This window comes from Lissotriton helveticus, chromosome 1_2 (assembly GCF_964261635.1).
Source record: "Lissotriton helveticus chromosome 1_2, aLisHel1.1, whole genome shotgun sequence".
NCBI classification, from domain to species: Eukaryota; Metazoa; Chordata; class Amphibia; order Caudata; family Salamandridae; genus Lissotriton; species Lissotriton helveticus.
Window position 1 is genome coordinate 327220237 of NC_136058.1, and position 17783 is coordinate 327238019.

The following is a 17783-nucleotide window of genomic DNA, read 5'->3' on the forward strand; positions in this document are numbered from 1 at the left end:
TCACGGAGACCTGGATGAACGCCTCCTCAGCGCCCGACATCGCCATCGCCATCCCAGTGGGCTACAAGATCACCCGCGGGGACCGCACCGCCAACCAGATGGGAGGAGGCATCGCCATCATCCACAGAGACACCATCCGCATCACGACCAACACCGACGACACCCTGACAACTGCCGAACACCTGCACTTCCAGATCCACACCGACCCCAAAACCACCCTCAGAGGCACCCTGATCTACCGACCCCCGGGTCCACGCACACGATTCAGCGAGGACATCGCCGACTTCATCAGCCCGCACGCCCTCCCCTCTGCCGACTACATCCTCCTGGGAGACCTCAACTTCCACCTGGAGAACAACAACGACCGCAACACCACCACCCTGCTCGACAACCTCGCCAACCTCGGACTCAAGCAGCTGGTGTCCACCCCCACCCACCTCGCCGGACACACACTCGACGCCGTCTTCTCATCCAGCAAAGACATCGCCTTCAGCCACGCAACAGGACTCCACTGGACGGACCACAGCTGCGTCCACTTCACCTTCAAAAGAACGACCATCCACCACCACCAGCAACAGGTTGCCCGAAGAAGCTGGAACAAGATCACAGCCGACCAGCTCACCGCCTCCCTGAGCCAGCACCCTCCTGCCGGCTCAGCAAACCCCAGCCAGGCCGCCGACAACCTCACGAAGTGGATCAGCAACTGCGCGGACGAACTCGCCCCTCTGAGGACCCCGCCCAGCAGACCCGGCAGCAGAAAAGCCCCATGGTTCACCGACAAACTCAAGAGCTCCAAGAAGAACTGCCGAGCCCTCGAGAAAGTATGGAGAAGGGAACCAACAATGGACAACATGACCACCCTCAAGCTCGCCACCCGGGAACACCACCAACTGATCCGCGCCACCAAGAAAAATGCATACAAGGACCGACTGGACAACAACGCATACAACTGCAAGGAACTCTTCAACATCGTGAAAGAGCTCTCCAACCCCAACGCCGGAAACAACGACATCACCCCGTCGCAAGACCTCTGCAACTCCCTCGCCTCCTACTTCCACAACAAGATCGCGGACATACACAACAGCTTCAGCATCCAACCAACGCACGCTACAACCGCAGCAACGCCACCCACCACCACCCTCCGAGCCTGGACTCCGATCAGCACCGAAGACACCGTCCGCACAATGAACTCCGTCCACTCCGGATCTCCGACCGACCCCTGCCCTCACCACGTCTTCAACAAGGCCGACGTTGTCATCGCACCCCACCTGCGGGACATTATCAACACCTCCTTCGACACCGCCACCTTCCCTGAGAGCTGGAAGCACGCAGAACTCAGCGCTCTACTCAAGAAACCTACAGCGGACCCCACAGAACTCAAGAATTACCGCCCCATCTCGCTCCTCCCGTTCCCGGCCAAAGTCATCGAAAAGACCGTCAACAAACAGCTGGCCGCCTTCCTCGAGACGAATGGATCCCTCGACCCCTCACAGTCTGGCTTCCGAGCCAACCACAGCACCGAGACCGCCCTCATCGCTGCCACCGATGACATCCGAACCCTGATGGACAACGGAGAAACAGCGGCCCTCATCCTCCTGGACCTCTCCGTGGCATTCAACACTGTCTGCCACCGCACCCTAGTGCAGCGCCTCGGCAACATCGGAATCCAGGAGAAGGCACTGGAATGGATCACCTCCTTCCTCGACGGAAGAACACAGAGAGTCCGCCTACCACCGTACAAGTCAGAGGCCACCGAAGTCATCTGCGGCGTCCCTCAAGGATCCTCGTTGAGTCCCACCCTCTTCAACGTCTACATGAGCCCCCTCGCGACCATCGCACGCCAACACAACCTCAACATAATCTCCTACGCCGACGACACCCAGCTGATCCTCTCCCTGACCAACGACCCCGCCGCCGCCAGAGCCAACCTGCACGAAGGGATGAGAGACGTAGCCGATCGGATGACGACCAGCCGCCTGAAACTGAACTCAGACAAGACGGAGGTCCTCATCCTGGGCTCCTCACCCTCCGCCTGGGACGACTCTTGGTGGCCCCCCGCCCTGGGCACCGCACCCAAACCGACGGACCACTCACGCAACCTGGGCTTCATCCTGGACTCCTCCCTCTTCATGACCAGACAAGTCAACGCCGTCTCCTCGTCATGCTTCAACATCCTGCGCATGCTACGGAAGATCTTCTGGTGGATCCCCACCGAAACCAGGAAGACTGTCACCCAGGCCCTCGTCACCAGCCGACTGGACTACGGCAACGCCCTCTACGCCGGAACCACCGCCAAGCTCCAGAAGAGACTCCAGTGGATCCAGAACGCCTCAGCCAGACTCATCCTCGACATCCCACGAAACAGCCACATCTCCGGACATCTGAGAGACCTGCACTGGCTCCCCGTCAACAAAAGAATCACCTTCCGTCTCCTCACCCACGCACACAAAGCCCTACACGACCAAGGCCCGAGCTACCTCAACAACCGAATCAACTTCTACGCTCCCAAGCGCCACCTCAGATCAACCAGCCACGCCCTCGCCGCCGTCCCCCGCATCCGAAGAGCGACAACAGGAGGAAGGTCCTTCTCCTACCTGGCCGCCAAGACCTGGAACTCCCTCCCGACCGACCTGCGCCTGACCCAAGACCACCTCTCCTTCAGGAAGAAGCTCAAGACCTGGCTGTTCAAGCAGTAACGGCACCCCCCTATGCCTAGCGCCTTGAGACCCTACGGGTGAGTAGTGCGCTCTATAAATGTATTGATTGATTGATTGAATTGTAGTGGTACGTAGAAATGTTTTTCCACCATAATTTGGCCCAAAACAATCATACTTCATCACCATCTCAGTGATTGTGGTAACCAATCCTCAAATGATAAGGTGTCCCGTAAAAACCTCTTCCCCTTTAAGAATGTTTCAAAACAATCATTGTTTGTAGAGGCATTGGTCCTATGTACCACTGCCTATTCAAATAAAATAACAATGAAACAAATATCTGTTTTTTAAATGATCCAGTTTTCCTTTAATAAATAATATTAAGGACTACTTCTCCTGTTCCACAGTTTCAAGGTCGTACTTTCCGGAACAACTTAGTATGATCCTCTCACTCTTTCATGATGTACTGATATTTTGTCATTCTGATTTTACTGTAAAGCTGGGGATATAGCTCAGTGGTAGAGCATTTGACTGCAGATCAAGAGGTCCCTGGTTCAAATCCTGGTGTCCCCTCACCCTATTTTGATTATGTTGTTGGTAATTGGGACTTTTCATCAATTCCATTTGGATCATCTTTGACAGAGTCAGTGTTCCCTTGGATATTGCATTTTAATAGCATTTCAGTGTTTCCTGCTCAAAACCTGTGAGTAAATGCAGTTTTTAACACTCGGCTTGGTATTCCCTTTGGGAAATTTCTGAAACATCATTGATCAATTTTGGAATTCGGCTCTTCCTTTCACAGCACTAAACAAACGGAATGGACTATGAAACCAATTGACAACTTTGTTATACTGTTTGGTGCTTCCTTGTATTGCACTGAAGAAATGGCGTATAAAACTTGGCAGCGAAGCAGTCAATCTATTTCTCATTTCACCTGTGTCTTCAGTCTTACATATATTCCACCTCTTCTCTGTGCATGCAAAGTATGTGTTTGTTTGAAACACTTCATTTTTGTGCAACGTAGGAACTATTTAATTTCTCCTTAAAAGCTCTGCCTACGTGCAAGATGTACGAACTATCATTGCAGTTGCAAGAAGGCTGGTCTGAAGAATCAGGCCATTTCCAAACACAAAATGGCTTTTTCTGATGTATTAAATGGAAGGTATTGTAAAGGGGTGTTTGGGTGTACCTTTCAAATACCGAATTGTAGTGGTACGTAGAAATGTTTTTCCACCATAATTTGGCCCAAAACAATCATACTTCATCACCATCTCAGTGATTGTGGTAATCAATCCTCAAATGATAAGGTGTCCCGTAAAAACCTCTTCCCCTTTAAGAATGTTTCAAAACAATCATTGTATGTAGAGGCATTGGTCCCATGGACCACTGCCTATTCAAATAAAATAACAATGAAACAAATACATCTGTTTTTTAAATGATCCAGTTTTCCTTTAATAAATAATATTAAGGACTACTTCTCCTGTTCCACAGTTTCAAGGTTGTACTTTCCGGCACAACTTAGTATGATCCTCACACTCTTTCCTGATGTACTGATATTTTGTCATTTTGATTTTACTGAAAAGCTGGGGATATAGCTCAGTGGTAGAGCATTTGACTGCAGAGCAAGAGTTCCCTGGTTCAAATCCGGGTGTGCCCTCACCCTATTTTGATTCTGTTCTTTGTAATTTGGACTTCTTTATCTGAAAGAGACACGTTAGTATTAGATTCCTTACCTTAGAATATCCCCAGGCGTCAGACTGGATCCGGAAATTTTTGCGTAGCAGTACCCTTGCGCGTCGGTAGGCATCGTCTGCGGCTCCGCGTCCGTCGTCGGCGTCGTGGGCGCCGTGATGACGTAGTCGGAGTACTTAGACGCCGCCTCCGCGTGCTGGCGTCAGTTCTTCTTTTTTCCGCACCAGCAAGCGCAGATCTGGAAAAAGCAGTAACCCTAGTCAATTTTGACTAAACTTTTTGATCCTTTTTGATTACTATTTCGAAGTCTCTCGAATCCGAAACGGTGCCGATAGGGATGCCCGGCTTCAAGCATTGCGACGATTGCGACCGGCTGATGTCGGTCACGGATCCTCACCATGTGTGTTTGTCGTGTTTGGGCATCGACCACGACGACAAGGCCTGCTCCGACTGCCGGGCCCTCTCTTCGAAAGCCAGGCGGGAGCGGTCCCGTAGGTGCCTCGAACTCCGGCAGTCGGCCCCGTGCCGTGAGAGGTCCCGATCCCATGGGAGGTCGAGGGACAGGTCGCGGGCCCGGAACCTCCACAGCTCCGAGAGTAGGCCGCACTCCTCCGGGTCGAAGTCGTCTTCAGGTAAGCGGCACAAGAAGTCCAAGGGGCGTCATCGCTCCTCGGACTCACCCCCGACGCTCGCGCGATGCGGCCGGGTGTTCGGGTGACACCGTCCACGCGGCTCCGTAGGAGTCGCGGGCGCCGCGTCCATCCCCATACCCTACGGTCCCTGGGCTCAACGCGACGCCGGAGGAGGTCGAGCGCTTCCTCATGGCCATGAGGAAACTCTCTCCTCCGACAGGCTCCGCAGCACCACCGGGCCCAGCGGACCCGTCTGGGAGCCCTAGCGGGTCGGCGGCTCCGGCCCCGACGCCGTCGGGTGCTTCGGCCCCGACGCCGCCGATGCCTTCGGGCCCGGCGCCGCAGGTCCCTGTTATCCCGACGCCGCCGGCGCCTTCGGGCCCGGCGCCGAGGGGTCCAGTTGTTCCGACGCCGCCGGCGCCTTCGGGCCCGGCGCCGCAGGACGCCGCTGGTCCTCCTTCGGGATCTGGTTCGTCGCTGGTGGATCTGGCGGCCTCCCCGGGCGTCGGACCCTCAGGTGTCGCCTCCGGCGCGTCCTCGGGCGGCGCCGACCCCGGTTCTACTTCCGATCCTGTTCGGCCGTCGGGACGGCCCCGCTGGGCGCCGCTCCAGACGCCGTTGGGTGAATTTCACTTTTATGAACAGGCCCCATTGGTTGAGGACCCTGAATTTCAGGAGATGGGTGAAGGAGAGGACTGGGAGGGGTCTGAGGACCCTCTGACCAGGGAGTGTCAGTCTCATGAGGACTGGACAGGAGACCTTGGGGAGGCCAGTGGCCTGGACACCACTCCAGACTCTGGGTTTGTCTCCCCTCCTACCGTGGCTTCGGAGGAGGGGGCAACATATAGTGTGGTGCTGATGAGGGCTGCCAAGGCCTTAAACCTTGAGCTCCCCGTCGCGGCCGTGAGGACTAACCTCCTCACTGAGGTCTTTAAACCGCAGTCAAGCTCGGCCGAGCCTCTGCTGCCCTTTAATGAGGCCTTGACTGACGTTCTTCTGGGCACTTGGTCCTAGCCCGCTACGGGTTCGCCCGTAGATAAGAACGTGGCCAGATGCCACCGCCCAGCCCCGGGCGACCCATGTTTTCTGTCCTCCCACCTTACCCCCGAGAGCCTGGTCATCCAGGCCTCCAATTCCCAAAACGCATTCCCGTCGGCCCCGCCGGATCGGGAATCCAAGAGGTATGACCAGTATGGGAAGAAGATCTTCTCATCCATTAGTTTGGGCCTGCGGTCTTCCAACACCGCCTGCCTCTTGGGACGTTACACCCACTCTGTGTGGGATAAGGTCGCGGAAGTGGTGCCAGAGTGTCCGTTGGAGGTACGGGCCAAACTCGGCCAAGCCCTTGTGGAGGGCTGGGATGCAGCCAAGTATTCCATCCGGTGTGGGCTGGATACCACTGACTCGCTGGGTAGAGCGATGGCAACGACGGTGGCGGCCAGACGCCACGCCTGGCTGAGATCCGCCAACTTCTCAGCAGATGTCCAGAGCACGCTCATGGACATGCAGTTCGATGGCCGTCGCCTCTTTGGCGACAAGGCAGATCATGCGCTTGAGCGTTTTAAGGACTCCAGGGCTACGGCCAAGTCCTTAGGCCTCTCGGGCCAACGCCAGTAACCGGCTGCCTATCACTACTTTCGTGGCCACGGAAGGGATGCGCCCGCACGTGCCGCCAGCCACGCGCCGCAGGGCAATACCCAACGCGGTGGCGGCCGTGGGAACCGCCGTCCAGGCGGTCGTGGGCAGCAGCGAGGTCAGTCCACACCTTCCCCCGCAGCATCCGCCTAAAAAACCCTCCTAGTCCGTGCTTTCAGGCCCATGTGACGCCAGTGGGTGGCAGGGTTCGCCATCACCACCTCCACTGGCGCACTGTCACGTCGGACAGGTGGGTGCTGCAGATCCTCCGAAGGGGCTACTCCCTCCCCTTCGAGGCGACTCCTCCAACCATGCCACCGCAGAACCACCATGTATCGGGGGATCACTTGCGACTTCTGCAGGAGGAAGTTACGGCCCTCTTGGCCAAAGGGGCCATCGAGCGCGTTCCTGGGCCAGAAGTAGGGTGTGGTTGCTACTCCCACTACTTCCTGGTACCCAAGAAGGGAAAAGGGGGTCTGCGCCCTATCTTGGACCTACGGAATGTCAACGGCTTCCTCCGGAAGGAGAAGTTCAAGATGCTGACGCTGGCTCAGGTCTTAGCTGCCCTGGATCCAGGAGACTGGATGGTAGCGTTGGACTTGCAGGACGCTTATTTCCACATCCCCGTCCTGCCGGCCCACCGGCGCTACCTGCGGTTCACGGTTGGCCACGAGCACTTTCAGTTTACCGTGCTCCCCTTCGTCCTTACCAGCGCCCCACGGGCGTTCACAAAGGTGATGGCGGTGGTCGCAGCTCATCTGCGCAGGTTGGGGGTTTCAGTCTTCCCCTACCTCGACGACTGGCTGTTAAAGGCGGGCACGCCCCAGACAGTCGTCTGCCACCTCCAGACTACGGCAGACCTCCTGCATCAGCTGGGGTTCTCTATCAATGTGCCAAAGTCACACCTGTGCCCCTCTCAGAAGCTCCTCTTCATCGGAGCGGTTCTAGACTCGGCGCAGTTTCGGGTTTATCCACCCGAAGAGCGGTCCGGGATATTCAGGCTCTGATTCCCATCTTTCAGCCGTTATCCCGGGTTTCGGTCAGGTTGACGCTGCGGCTTCTGGGGCTGATGGCCTCCTGCATCCTGCTGGTGCATCACGCCAGATGGCGGATGCGGGCTCTGCAGTGGGACCTGAAGTTCAGTGGGCCCAGCGTCAAGGCAACCTATCCGACCATGTCCTGATCTCGGAGGGCACTGGGAGACAGTTGCAGTGGTGGCTCACGGACCGCGATTGGGTCTGCGGCAGATCCCTCTCCCTTCTCCAACCGGAGCACGTAGTTGTGACGGACGCGTCCCTCCAGGGCTGGGGAGGCCACATGGGAGAGGCGGAGATCAGAGGCCTCTGGTCTCCGGCGGAGACTCGACTCCACATCAACATGTTGGAGCTTCGGGCGATTCGTCTAGCACTGAAGGCATTCCTCCCCTCTGTCCGGGGGAGTGTAGTGCAGGTGTTCACGGACAACACCACCGCCATGTGGTACTGCAACAAACAGGGCGGGGTGGGGTCGTGGACCCTTTGCCAGGAGGCTCTGCGCCTTTGGCAATGGCTGGAACATCAGGGCGTGACCCTGGTGGTTCAACACCTGGCAGGGTCTCTGAACTCCAGGGCGGACGAACACAGCCGCAGGTGCATGATGGATCACGAATGGCGTCTGAACTCGGACGTGGCGCAAGGCCTCTTTCAGCAATGGGGAGAGCCTTGGTTAGATCTATTCGCCACCGAAGAGAACGCGCAATGTCATCAGTTCTGCGCGTTGGAATTTCCAAGGCGGCACTCGCTCGGAGACGCTTTTCGTCGTGAGTGGAGTTGCGGTCTATTGTACGCCTTTCCGCCTATACCACTTCTGCCCAGAGTGCTGAAGAAGATCAGGCGCTACCGGGCCCAAGTCATCCTTGTGGCTCCGGACTGGGCTCGAAGGTACTGGTATCCCGAGCTACTCAGTATGTCGGTCGATCCCCCGGTTCGTCTGCCTCTTCAGGAGGACCTTCTGTCGCAGCAGCAGGGGACGGTCCTCCACCCGAACCTGTCCAGTCTCCACCTCCATGCTTGGAGATTGAGCGGCGACAGTTGAGGCCATTTGACTTGCCTCCTGAAGTCTGTAACGTCATTCTGGCAGCCAGGCGTCCCTCCACAAAGTCGGTATACGCCTGCAGGTGGAACAGATTTGTGGCATGGTGCACAGCAAAGGCTGTGGATCCTCTTGCTGCCCCTCTTTCAGAGGTTCTTCTCTTCCTTCTTTCTCTTGCCCAGCAGGGCTCTGCTCTAGGCACTATCAAGGGCTACCTTTCTGCCCTTTCAGCCTTTCTCAGGCTACCTGATCAGCCTTCTTTGTTCAAGTCCCCTATTGTGAACAGATTTCTTAAAGGCATCACTCACACTTTTCCTCCTGTTCCGTTTGTGATGCCTCAGTAGGACTTGAACCTGGTTCTGACTTTTCTGATGTGCGCTCCCTTTGAGCCACTTCACAATTGCCCTCTTCGCCTTCTGACTCTGAAGACTGCTTTCCTGGTTGCCATCACCTCTGCCAGGAGAGTGAGTGAGCTCCAGGCTCTTTCTTGTACTCCACCTTTCCTTTCTGTCCATCCGGATAAAGTGGTGCTTCGTACCAAACCATCTTTCCTGCCCAAGGTCGTCACGGCCTTCCACATTGGGCAGTCTATCACCTTGCCTACCTTCTTTCCGCCACCGCATCCCTCTAAAGAGGAAGAGCGGCTCCATCGTCTGGACCCAAAACGTTCGCTCTCGTTTTATCTGGATCGCACACGCCAGTTCCGGGTGGATGACCAACTCTTTATTGGTTACGTGGGCGCTAAGAAGGGGAAAGCGGTGCACCAGCGGACCATCTCCCGGTGGATCATCTTGTGTATCCAGGCATGCTACTCCTTGGCTAGGAAGGAGCCCCCTGCTGGATTGCGGGCTCATTCTACCCGAGCCACGGCGACTACCACTGCCTTGGGCAGGGGTGTGCCCTTACAAGACATCTGTCAGGCAGCTACGTGGGCATCGCTGCACACGTTTGCAAGACACTACTGCCTGGACAGCCAAGTCTGGAGGGATGGCTTCTTTGGCCGTTCCGTCCTCCAGGACTTTCTGGTGTGAGTATTGGTTCGCAGACCCACCTCCGGGGTTGGTATTGCTGGGGTATCTATTCTAAGGTAAGGAATCTAATACTAACGTGTCTCTTTCAGATGCACAAGTTACTACTTGTGTAACGATATATCTGTAAGAGACATTAGTTAGTATTAGATTCCTTACCGACCCACCCATCCTCCCCGTTCTGCGAACCAATATCTAGGGTTAGGGTTGTCCCCTTCAGGGCCCTAGTTTCAATGGCACCAGTGTTGGTTTTTAACATGGCTCTGCGTTTTCTGGCGCGGAAAAGCTGTGTCTAAGAACTGACGTCAGCACGCGGAGGCGGCGTCTCTGTACTCCGACGACGTCATCACGGCGCCCCCGACGACAGACGCGGAGCCGCAGATGACGCCTACCGACGCGCAAGGGTACTGCCACGCAAAAATTTCCGGAACCAGTCTGACGCCTGGGGATATTCTAAGGTAAGGAATCTAAGACTAACTAATGTCTCTTACAGATATATCGTTACACAAGTAGTAACTTGTGCATCTGTCCGACCACGTCCTGATCTCGGAGGGCACTGCGAGACAGCTGCAGTGGTGGCTCACGGACCGCGATTGGGTCAGCGGCAGATCCCTCTCCCTTCCCCAACCCGAGCACGTAGTTGTGACGGACGCGTCCCTCCAGGGCTGGGGAGGCCACATGGGAGAGGCAGAGATCAGAGGCCTCTGGTCTCGGGCGGAGGCCCGGCTCCACATCAACCTGTTGGAGTTGCGGGCGATTCGTCTAGCACTGAAGGCATTCCTCCCCTCTGTCCGGGGGAGTGTAGTGCAGGTGTTCACGGACAACACCACCGCCATGTGGTATTGCAACAAACAGGGCGGGGTGGGGTCGTGGACCCTTTGCCAGGAGGCTCTTCACCTTTGGCAATGGCTGGAACGCCAGGGCGTGACCCTGGTGGCTCAACACCTGGCAGGTTCTCTGAATGCCAGGGCGGACGAGCTCAGCCGTCGGTGCATGATGGATCACGAATGGCGTCTGAACTCGGACGTGGCGCAAGGCCTCTTTCAGCGATGGGGAGAGCCTTGGTTATCTTGTGTATCCAGGCATGCTACTCTTTGGCTAGGAAGGAGCCCCCGGCTGGATTGCGGGCTCATTCCACCCGAGCAACAGTGACTACCACTGCCCTGGGCAGGGGTGTGCCCTTACAAGACATCTGTCAGGCAGCTACGTGGGCGTCGCTGCACACGTTTGCGAGACACTACTGCCTGGACAGCCAAGTCCGGAGGGATGGCTTCTTTGGCCGTTCCGTCCTCCAGGACTTTCTGGTGTGATTATTGGTTCGCAGACCCACCACCAGGGTTGGTATTGCTGGGGTATCTATTCTAAGGTAAGGAATCTAATACTAACGTGTCTCTTTCAGATGCACAAGTTACTACTTGTGTAACAATATATCTGTAAGAGACATTAGTTAGTATTAGATTCCTTACCGACCCACCCATCCTCCCCGTTCTGCGAACCAATATCTAGGGTTAGGGTTGTCCCCTTTCAGGGCCCTAGTTTCAATGGCACCAGTGCTGGTTTTTAACATGGCTCTGCGTTTCTGGCGCGGAAAAGCTGTGTTTAAGAACTGACGTCAGCACGCGGAGGCGGCGTCTAAGTACTCCGACGACGTCATCACGGCGCCCACGACGCCGACGACGGACGCGGAGCCGCAGACGACGCCTACCGACGCGCAAGGGTACTGCTACGCAAAAGTTTCCGGATCCAGTCTGACGCCTGGGGATATTCTAAGGTAAGGAATCTAATACTAACTAATGTCTCTTACAGATATATCGTTACACAAGTAGTAACTTGTGCGACAGAGTCAGTTTTCCCTTGGATATTGCACTTTAAAAGTATTCCAGTGTTTCCTGCTCAAAGCCTGTGAGTAAATGCAGTTTTTAACACTCGGCTTGGTATTCCCTTTGGGAAATTTCTGAAACATCATTGATCAATTTTGGAATTCGGCTCTTCCTTTCACAGCACTAAACAAAGGGAATGGACTACGAAACCAATTGACAACTTTGTTATACTGTTTGGTGCTTTCTTGTATTGGACTGAAGAAATGGCGTATAAAACTTGTCAGCAAAGCAGTCAATCTATTTCTCATTTCACCTGTGTCTTCAGTCTTACATATATTCCACCTCTTCTCTGTGCATATAAAGTATGTGTTTGTTTGAAGCACTTCATTTTTGTGCAACGTAGGAACTATTTAATTTCTCCTTAAAAGCTCTGCCTACGTGCGAGATGTACGAACTATCATTGCAGATGCAAGAAGGCTGGTCTAAAGAATCAGGCAATTTGCAAAAGCAAAATGGCTTTTTCTGATGTATTAAATGGAAGGTATTCGAAAGGAGTGTTTGGGTGTACCTTCCTGTTGGACCTGCGATGGGCAATCCCAGCACAAAGGGGGTAGCTTGGCTCAAGTGACAAGGCAAGTGAAGGCTGTAGTGTTAAGCCGGCTCTGACCCAATAATAACTCCTTGTACATCCACACCAAAAAGAAGGACACCACACCACTGCTGTAGAAAAATTCGATTCCTTTATATAAAAGTTCTTTGTTGTAAATAGGGTTGACTGGGAAAGCACATATACATTTCTTTTGGTCATACAGTTCTGGTAATAAATAGTATTAATAAATAGAATAGCTTCAGGGATGAGTATCACAATAAATATCAGAATAAATATCAGGATAAATATCAGAATAAATATCAGAATAAATATCAGAATAAATATCAGAATAAATATCAGAATAAATATCAGAATAAATATTGGTTCATTTAAATAAACAACCACATGTTTCTTCTGGTATCGCTGCCACCAATTAAATACTTTCGAATCATTACATCTGCAATACGTTTCAAATGGGAAAGATAACTCTTACAGTTTATGCTGTTTTCAATGACCAGGTATACGACTTCTCTGAGCACAAAATAAGGTTTGGGAAACTTTAATAATCACTCAAGGCGTATGCGCGTATATCTAGAAGGCAAGGAAACACAGTCAATACATCATTTGCACTCGGCGGTCACCGGGATAGGATCTCTGCTTTGCCGGTGAAGTCTATGCGCGCCTACGGGCTTTAGCACCACTTGAGCACAGGCGGCACCAGTTCAAAGTCATTAGACTGACGAACGGGCTTCCGGAGAGGTCACACAACCTTCGCGCACAGTCAAATAAATGCCGGTTCACAGTTCCTTCACAACGCTGCATTCACTATGAGGAAACGGGCCCACCTCACATCGGCTGCAGTCAAGATATGATTCAGTCTGGCACAGCACTCCTCTCGTTAGCGACGGGGCTCTCAGGGGCTCCACGGACCTCCCTCCGACTTCCGCACACAGGGTGGTTCCCGCCCACAGCTACAGCTCCCGGGTCACTGGGGAGTGGCAGAGACGCTAGTCCCGCCTAACGAAGGCCGGCCTTTCCCCGCCCCGGCGCACCACCTCACCTTCAATCTGCGCAGGGAGCGCTCTACGCTGGTGGGGCTCGGAGACGTCTGAGCTCCCCTCTAGAGGCACCTGACACGAAGGGGGGGCACAGCTGACGATCGCGGTCGCAGCGAACTTGCTCTCGCCTCGCGACTCGATAAGTCGATCACAGTTCACCACCGGGGGGGCGGGGAGGCACACGAATCTGGCCACAGTCTTTTGGGGGCAATGAGGTACTCGCTGGGCAGGCGCTGTAGGCGCGAGGTCACTTCTCACGTAGCTGACTGGAACGCCAGTCAGACACAACGCCAGCAACCCTTTGCTGCTCTACTGCCTGCGCTACCAGCCACCTCAGGGGTCAACAGCGCAGGTGTCAATCTGGTGTCAAGTCTGGAATCTCTTAATCTCCTTCTCTAGTCTGAACAATCTTCATCTCATCTTCTCTTCATCTAATCTACATCTTCTCTTCATCTAATCTACATCTTCTCTTCATCTAAAATGGCCGCCAGGGACTGGGCCTTATATAGCCAGTGCCCTGGGGTACTGGCACGAGCCAGAAGGTTCTAGAACCTTCTCTGGCTGTGACAATGACATGGCACTCTTGAGGGGTATTTAGGACACTCACAGCCACCGTACTGGGGTTCTAGAGCAGCCATTTTGTGTACCTGAGGAAAAATAAAGGAATTCCTGTCAGAAATGCGCGCCAACCAAAGTGCGCCAAAACCTCAAAAGGCCAGGGTTCATGAAGGCTCCAATGGGAGTCACTTCACATGAGGAAAAAGGGTGTCACCATTTTAGGTTCATTTATACAGGTTGACAACCCCAGTTTGTAATGCCACAGGTTTGGGCCAGGCGCCTTGTAAATAGGTGCCACAAACCTTGTGAGCAACTGGGCATCAAGGAACATCTAACCCCATGAGACAACACATAAAAAGTCCTGGTAGACAAATAAAAAGCGACAAATTTTGGGAGGTACAGGGGAACAAAAGAAATCATAGTGATGAGGGGACTCTCAGAAGCAGACGGGTCAAACACGCGTCCCCCCCAGCTGAAAGTGGGGAGAGCAACCCAACCCCTTGGGAGTCCTCAACACTAAGGCGGAAATACCTGGAGAGACCGTCTGCATTGGCGTGGTCAACTCCGGGCCGGTGTTCCACCCGAAAGTCCATTCCCTGTAGGGAGATAGACCACCTCAACAGTTTGGGATTTTCCCCCTTCATTTGCATGAGCCAACGAAGGGGTCGGTGGTCTGTCTGAACAAGGAAGTGTGAACCAAACAAATATGGTCGCAGCTTCTTCAGTGCCCAGACCACCGTAAAGGCTTCCCGCTCGATGGTACTCCACCTCTGTTCCCGGGGAAGCAGTCTTCGTGACAGAAAGACCACGGGCTGATCCAGACCCTCTTCATTGAGTTGCGATAGCACCGCCCCAATGCCAATGTCGGATGCATCTGTCTGGACAATGAACTCTTTTGAAAAATCTGGAGACTTCAGGACTGGAGATTTACACAATGCTTGTTTCAAAGTGTCGAAGGCTCGCTGGCAAGCCTCCGTCCAAATGACTCTCCTGGGTTGCTTTTTGGCCGTGAGTTCTGTAAGGGGTGCCACGATAGTGCCATACCCCTTCACGAATCGTCTGTAGTAACCTGTGAGGCCCAGGAAGGCTCGGACCTCAGTCTGGGTCTTGGGGGGTTTCCAAGCCATGATTGCCTCAATCTTCGCCTGAAGGGGCTGCACCGTTCCCCGGCCCACCAAGTGTCCTAAGTACACTACCGACCCCTGTCCAATCTGACATTTGCTGGCCTTGATCGTCAAGCCAGCCCGTTCCAGGGCCTGGAGAATGGCTTGCAAGTGCTGCAAGTGATCCTCACAGCTCCTACTGAAGACAGCTATGTCATCCTAGTAAGCAGTAGAGAAGGACTCCATCCCGGTGAGGATCGTGTTCACCAGCCGCTGACAAGTGGCAGGAGCATTCTTAAGCCCAAAGGGCATGACGCAAAACTGGTAGTGTCCATCAGGTGTGGAGAAGGCTGACCTTTCCTTGGCTCCATTAGACATGGGAATCTGCCAGTACCCTGCAGTGAGGTCAATGGTACTGAGATATTGGGCAGCTCCCAACCGGTCAATCAATTCATCCGCCCGAGGGATCGGATGAGCATCCGTTTTGGTTACCGAATTTAGTCCTCGGTAGTCCACACAGAATCTCAATTCTGGTGTGGTACCAGGTGGGGCAGCTTTAGGAACTAACACCACCGGGCTAGACCAAGGGCTACTTGAAGGTTCGATGACTCCTAGCTCCAGCATCTTAGCTACTTCGCTTTGGATACTGGCCTTCACCTTGTCAGACAGCCGGTAAGACTTTGACTTTACAGGTGGGCTGTCCCCTGTGTCCACGTCATGCGTACACAAGTGGGTCTTAACCGGGACAAGGGAGAACAGAGGAGCGAATGACCCCAAGACCTGGCGACATTCCTCCTGCTGCTCAGGAGTCAGGGTTGGCGAGAGTTTCACTCCCTCCACAGATCCATCCTTTTCTTGAGACGCAAAAAGGTCGGGGAGAGGCTCCGTGTCCTCTTCCTCCGATCCGTCAGTCACCATAACCAACATGACTTCGGGCCTCTCGTAGTGGGGCTTGAGGCGATTGGCATGTAACACCCGATGCGGATGCCGAGGGGTCTTTACGTCCACCAGATAGGTAGACTTGCCCTTCTTCTCCAATACCTCATAGGGGCCTGTCCAACGGTCCTGGAGGGCACTCAGCTCTCCAGGCTCCATCACCCACACCTTCTGGCCAGGCTCCAACTCCACTGGGTGAGCGTTGTGGTCATACCACGCTTTCATGACTGCCTGACTGGCTTCCAAGTTGTCAGAAGCTTGCTTCCACAACTTAGCCATTTGGCTTCGGAAGGCCAGCATGTAGCTCACCACATCCTGGGGAACTTTCCGGGGAGACTTTTCCCAGGAGTCCCTCACCAGGCTGAGAGGTCCACGTACAGGGTGCCCGTACAAAAGCTCGAAGGGGCTGAAGCCCACTCCCTTTTGCGGCACTTCCCTGTAGGAAAAGAGCAAACAGGGTAGGAGGACGTTCCATTTCCTCCGCAGGCTTTCGGGTAGACTTCTGATCATACCCTTCAAGGTTTGGTTGAACCTTTCCACAAGACCATTGGTCTGTGGGTGATAAGGAGTGGTGAACCTGTAAGTCACTCCACACTCCTTCCACATGGCCCGCATATATGCTGACAGGAAGTTGGTCCCCCTGTCAGACACAACTTCCTTGGGGAATCCCACTCGGGTAAAGATCCCCATCAGGGCCTTGGCCACTACTGGTGCAGTAATGGTTCTCAGAGGAATTGCCTCTGGATACCTTGTGGCGTGATCCACCAGGACCAGGATAAACCTGTGACCGGATGATGTAGGTGGATCTAGGGGCCCAGCAATGTCGATGCCCACCCTTTCAAAGGGGGTGCCAACGACGGGAAGTGGTTCCAGGGGAGCCTTCAGCTTCGTCCCTGTTTTCCCACTGGCTTGGCATGACACGCACGACCGACAGTCGAGGCCAATAAAAGTGGGGGACAAGCCGGGCAAAGGTCTTGTCCTGACCCAAGTGTCCTGCCAAGGGAATCTCATGAGCCAACTCTAATAGGAAGGCTCGGTAACACTGTGGGACTACCAGGACCCGTGACAATCCGTGCACTGGCGCCCTGGGTTCACTGTAGAGGAGACCATCCTCCCAGTAAACACAATAGTTCCCAGTCTCGTTACCTGCTGCCTGGGCTTCAGCCTGTTGCCTCGGACCCTCGAGGGTGGGACATTCCCTTTGTCCCTTGCTCAGTTCCTCCCTGGATGGTCCTCCTTCCACTCACCACTCAGCGGGGATAGGCAAGTCCTCCAATGGAACCATGTCCTCCTCCGCGGACTCCGGGTCCACCTCCACAGGTGGCCTATCCGTCTCACGGGGCATGGACCTCGAGGCAGGCTCCTCCTGTCCTCGAAATGCTCCCTCATTAGCCGCTGGGTGGGCCATTGTTCCAGGCTCCAACCCACGCGACTTCTCCCGAGCAGCCGCGGGCCTGGTACTCACACAGGCCCAATCAGGTGTACCCAGCATCTCAGTATGAGTCTGGTATTCCACCTCCTTCCAAGCATTGTGCTCCATATCATTGCCCAGCAGACAATCGACTGGCACGGCGGGGCTTACGGCAACTCGAAGTGAACCTGCAACCCCTCCCCACTCAAAGGGAACCTCGGCCACAGGATAGTGGCCCAGTCTGCCGTCAGCCATCGCGGCTGGATGAAGTACGCCTGGAATCACCTGCTCTGAGGACACCAGATGACTCCTTACCATAGTCATACTGGCTCCTGTATCTCTCAGAGCTTCCCCTCTATGGCCATTGATGGTGACCCATTGCCCATACTTGGTAGTATTTGAGGGCACCTGGATCTTTGGAACCATCTCCCGATCACCCAGGGACACTAAGGTGACACCCGCCCACTCCCCCCCTTAACTAAGGACATCTCCTCCCCGAGCGCTACACTAGCGACTCCCAGGGCCTTTCCTCCAGTGGGAGGGGGTGGTCTCTTTGGGCATTTCACGTCTCCCTTATAATGTCCAATACCACCGCAC

The 17783-nt window shown here is 54.5% G+C and overlaps 1 non-coding gene across 1 annotated transcript; it reads left to right on the top strand.

Annotated features, from left to right (window-relative positions):
* Positions 1-3155: 3155 nt before the first annotated feature.
* Positions 3156-3227, top strand: TRNAC-GCA (transfer RNA cysteine (anticodon GCA)). The gene has a single exon. It is a non-coding gene; the product is annotated as a tRNA-Cys (tRNA).
* Positions 3228-17783: the final 14556 nt, after the last annotated feature.